Below are 5794 nucleotides of genomic sequence, written 5' to 3'. Positions count from 1 at the left end.
GGTGATTAATTAGTGGTGTCATTAAATATCCCTTGCTGCTAATAGAAAAGTTTAGTGGGTTTCATCTGAAGACTATGTCATAATTACCAACTGTTTGACATCCAATAGACGGTGATTAATTAGTGGTGTCATTAAATATCCCTTGCTGCTAATAGAAAAGTTTAGTGGGTTTCATCTGAAGACTATGTCATAATTACCAACTGTTTGACATCCAATAGACGGTGATTAATTAGTGGTGTCATTAAATATCCCTTGCTGCTAATAGAAAAGTTTAGTGGGTTTCATCTGAAGACTATGTCATAATTACCAACTGTTTGACATCCAATAGACGGTGATTAATTAGTGGTGTCTCGTTCCAGCCAGTGCACCATGACTGGTTTATCAAAGGCCGTGGTATGTACTACCCTGTCTGTGGGATGGTGCATATAAAAGATCCCTTGCTACTAATTGAAAAGAGTAGCTCATGAAGTGGGGACAGTGGGTTTCCTCTCTCAGTATCTGTGTGGTCCTCAACCATATGTCTGACGTGATCAAACCGTAAATAAAAATGTGTTGAGTGCGTTGTTAAATAAAACATTTCTTTCTTTCATAGGATCAAACCACCTCAATGGAATAAATTTTTACATTGGGTTTTTCCCCATCCCCACAACTGGTATATCAAAGGCCATCTTTGGCAAAGTGCATATAAAAGATCCCATACAAAATAATCAATAAAATATAAGTTTCACACACAAAAAAAGAGATAAACATTCAAACACAAGTAGTCTTATTTTTAAAATGCAAATGCATATACTGTGTCATGTAGCCTTTTTTGTTTCACAAATGTTTATTATGGATTATGCAAAAAACATTAGACCTTAATATAAACTAATTCTGTTAACACATTATTAATATTTTGTTCATTAGCCTTGGAAACAAGTTGTCAAACGAACATTACTTGTAATCTAGTGAGATAAACTAAAACCGTTTCAAGTGACTCAGTCTTAAAAGAGCATTTATACAACTCAGTTGATTATGGTAGTTGTACCTCATACAAAATACAGAAAATGAATGTTAGGAATTTTCTTATGGATTATTGGTTATACATATGACTTCACCACAAGTTTGTGATGGGTGAGATAATTAGAGCACCAAGTGTGCAGAAATAATTTTTTAAAGATAATTTTTGTGTCAGAGTACTCAATTGTTTTTTGTTTTTTTAAAATCAGGCTAAATATAATATTGGCCAAACTGAAGCATGACTAGTCTTATCACTTAGTTGATGAACAGGCCAGAATATATATATATATTTCAACCCCCACAATTAAGAAAATGTCCACGACAAAACAAACATGCCGTTGAAAAAAAACAAACAACCTAAATATAGTCCAAGGCAAAAAAGTGTTGTGGAGAATTAAAAACTCCACAGCAATCTCCTCAGCAATCTCCACAGCATTCTCCTCGGCAATCTCCTCGGCAATCTCCACGGCAATCTCCTCGGCAATCTCCACGGCATTCTCCTCGGCAATCTCCACGGCAATCTCCTCGGCAATCTCCACGGCAATCTCCTCGGCAATCTCCTCGGCAATCTCCTCGGCAATCTCCACGGCAATCTCCTCGGCAATCTCCACGGCAATCTCCTCGGCAATCTCCACAGCAATCTCCTCGGCAATCTCCACAGCAATCTCCTCGGCAATCTCCACAGCAATCTCCTCGGCAATCTCCACAGCAATCTCCTCGGCAATCTCCTCAGCAATCTCCTCGGCAATCTCCACAGCAATCTCCTCGGCAATCTCCACAGCATTGCCGACTGCAATTGTAAGGGTCTCCATAGTTTTTGCCCGAATGCTTAATTTGCTCCTGCACATTCATTCCAAATGGCTTCATCATTGTTGCCCAAATGTCAAGATTTGCCCCAGGATTGGGGGAAGGGGAGCTGACCCCTACTTATTTTTTAATTTATTTTGCATTTGCACTTTGAAACCCGCTGTTTGACGACGCCAGAGACAGTAGGTGGTGAAATGAAACTGTGGGAAAGAACGATGTGTACTTATGGCTAAAAATTACTCTCCTTGAACTAGTCTTGGAGTAGTGATAAAAGCCAGATAGTTCCCATTAAACAGCAAGGTCTGTGTTTATCATTTTTTTAAATTTAATCATCCATATTTTGTTGTGACATAATCTAAAAATGTCTTAATTCACCATTAATGCTCAGAAGATGGGATGGCTTCTTAAACATGTAGTATAACAATGTACTATGGTATTTGTGTTAAATGGCAACATTTGCTGTACAAACCACAATACACAAGTTTATTAAAACTTAGCTCCAAAGTAGGCCTACCCAAAAGCTAGCTCGAGTCGCCTTCAGCCCTCCCCTTATTGATATTGATATGTAGGGGAAGGCTAGAGGAAAACTCTATGTAATGCTTTGGCAATCGTCAACAACCAAATTGTCACAAGCTACGGTCTAAAATACGTATTTTTTCATAAATCTGATGCCACAGAGCTTTAGTTTATTATTGAGTCCCGTCATGACATTAAACTTACATGTTGTTAACCAGGAATACTGGCAGTCCTCCTATAGGCAATGCAGGAAGGATGAAGTAGTCTTGTGCAGTGCCCGTATTGGCCATACATATTTGACATATTCATTTTAAAGAGGGACATTGTCAGTGTGCACTGACTGTGCGCCATATTTTGGTGGAGTGTAATCATCTGAAGCCGACGAGAAATGATATATTTGGCAACAGAAATGTTTTGGAATCTTTTAAATTCCACCCTGAATTAATTTTAAAGTTTTCAGAACACTTAGGTTTCTATACAAAAATCTTAAATATATTTAACTTGATATTTGTATTGTACTTTTCCACACAGCTCTTTACACTGAGTTTTTACATAATTGTATAAATAATATTGCCATATACTTATCTTTTAATAACACCCAATAGCCATTGTGTATATTTGTGCTGGAGTGTCGTTAAACATTCATTCATTCATTCATTTTTGTTTTGCATAAGGGCGTCAGGTTTCTTCATGTAGTGTTAACAACATGTAAGTTTAATGTCAGAACTGAACTCGAGAATAATCAAACTAAAGCTCTGTGAGGACCATTACAACCAAGTGTTACATAGAGTTTCCTCTAGCCTTCCCCTACATATCAATATCAATAAGGGGAGGGCTGGAGGTGACCATTCCCAACTCAGCTCTCAGCTGAAGACGATCGATGTCCCGCACACCTGACTTTGCAGCTAAGAAGCTAGATGTCTGCGCTTTCACTGTTGATCTCCCCTCATTTTTCAGGCGATGATCCAGTTGTTTGTCAAGCTGGCGGAATTTAAAGTTTTGCATAACGGTGGGAAGGCCTATGTCACCCTGGTGTACAGAGGCCAACCCAAACCAGTCACCAAAAGGAAGAGGAGGAAATGGAGGAAGAAGAAAGTGACAGGAGCGGTACAGGGGGGACCCAAGCCGGCAGTGCCTTCAAAGCTGCGTTCACCGTCCCCGCCTAGCAGATCGGCCTCGCCTCATACCAATGAGGTTGATGCACCAGCCAGCCCGGACCCACCACTTACGGTTCGACACCCCCAGCCGCCGTCCCTTTTAAGGGCAATATTCCGGCGATGGAAGGGACCAAACCGAACCAGCCGCAATGGAAAACAAGGCTACAGTAGCGGTCGAGCACTGGGTGAACCAGAAGAACAAGAAACACCTGGTCATTTCACTTACACAACACTTGAGCTACTAGTCCTGACGAACCAACCGTCCACGGGGGTGTTCCTGTACCAGTATGATGACAGATGTGGCAGTTTCCACATTAACACCGTAGAGTCACTAACTGGGGAGCAGATCACCATGCTGATGATGGCCTAAACAAGTAGGTGTACATTCGATAGGATACCTCATACCACGAGATTCATGTAATGCTAAGCAGGGTGTTTGCGCCGCATTACTGTAATAACGTTGTCAGCAGACACAACCGGGAGATGCGTCACTTCACCAACTTTGATGCCTCCCCCAGCCCTTTCAGAGCTACCCCTAGGTTCATATCACGTCGGTACATTTAGGCTTAAATTTTTAAAATCCGACAAACTTTAACTTTAGGCCGAACCATTCAAAATTAACGTTCAATCACCAGAATTTTTTCGGACATAATGCAAAAAAATTACACAAACTTTTGGGCTTAATTCTCCTTGTGAGAACTTTCAAAATTTACTGACGCCTCTTTCACTTTGTTTATCTCAACCACAACAACTGGTCTTCAGTAATCCTTTAGTGCTAAAGTCGTAAGCGAGAGTCCCGCCTTCCCCTCCCCCACCCATTTCATGTATTGGATGCAAGAACTTGCACCCATGACAGGCGTGCACTACAACAGCTTGTTCTAAATGTGCATGTTAAACCCTATGACCTGAAGGTGACTCTGAAAGAATTATATACTTTCACCCTGTTGAGTCGTTGTCTTTATTAAGTCGTGCCATTTGGGATTTCCCCTCCCGTTTTAAAATAATACGCCACCTACCGTTTGTTTACATTCCAAGTCTCACAGTAAGATGTGTAGACAGTCAAGTAGCTAAGAAATTTTAAGTATATCCAATACTTTCTTACATTTTATCTTAAAAATTAGTTTTTCTACACATGTACCAAAATATGTCCAAAAAAATGACTTGTATGCCAATTAAAACTATTGTGGATTATGGCGATCATGCCCAAAATATATATCGAAGTGTCATCTGCATGTGCATGCATATTTTTACCTATTAGTGAATGACGTCAGTAAAAATGTGAGGTCACACGTCAATCGTTTTTCCATGCAAGCAAATAAGGGCGCTAAAGTTTGAAAACGTAAACTAGGATGTAGATCAATAGTTTTACATTAAAAATATGGCTATTACTACAATATGTATAGTGAGTATTATATTTGAATAAATATTTGAAAAAATATTTAGATAAAAAATACAATTAGAAATAACCAAAGCTATTTAAAAAAAAAAAAAAAATTGTCCCACCTTATCTTGCAAGCAATATTTTAAACACTATGCAGCAATCTGTTGACTGCTAAATCAATAATTTTTTTAAATAAAAACAGTTTCTTTTTTATTTATTTCTTCAAAACATAAATTCAATCAAGCAAGTTGCAGCTATATACTTTGTTCTTATGACGTTTTGCACTACTGTACCTAAAAATAGTAAATAACACAACTCGATAGCATTATGTTTTTTCGTTCAGTGAGCGGGGTTAGGCCAATTGTAAGCACGTTTGATTGTATCAAATATGTGGATTTTTCTGCATTATTTGTTCAAGTAACAATTAAAAAAGTTTCTTCAACTAATAGGCCTAATTATAATAAAATTGCAAAGCACTTTTAAAATATACTAATACAATTATTAAGTACCTCGAATCATCAGGGTCACATGCTAACTGTCCAAATGTCTGCCTTGCTCTCTGATTGCAATGTGCTAGAGCTAATTAAAAATATTGTTGTGTTTACATTAGAAAACTATGTTATAATATGGGTTGATATTGAAACTTTAATTTGTTACTGTTAGGCTTGTTTTTGTTATGGTTCTTGTTACAAGCACAGGTCTTGATTATTTTCAAATCATCAATTTAGGAAGGTTTGAATGAAATAACCCATTGTAAATTATTATCTTACTAGTATTTATCCTATGATGAAAAATGCCTTAGCATTAATTATAAAATGGACCATCTATATTCTGATGCAACGATACCATTCATACATACCCGCCATGTGACGCGAAGGTCAAGGCTATTATATTAAAAATTAAAACAAGGTCAAGGTAATTTACCTTGTGGCTG

This window comes from Gigantopelta aegis, chromosome 4 (genome assembly GCF_016097555.1).
Source record: "Gigantopelta aegis isolate Gae_Host chromosome 4, Gae_host_genome, whole genome shotgun sequence".
In the NCBI taxonomy this organism is placed as follows: domain Eukaryota; kingdom Metazoa; phylum Mollusca; class Gastropoda; order Neomphalida; family Peltospiridae; genus Gigantopelta; species Gigantopelta aegis.
The sequence above is the reverse complement of the archived record's forward strand: the minus strand, read 5'-3'. Positions refer to the sequence as shown.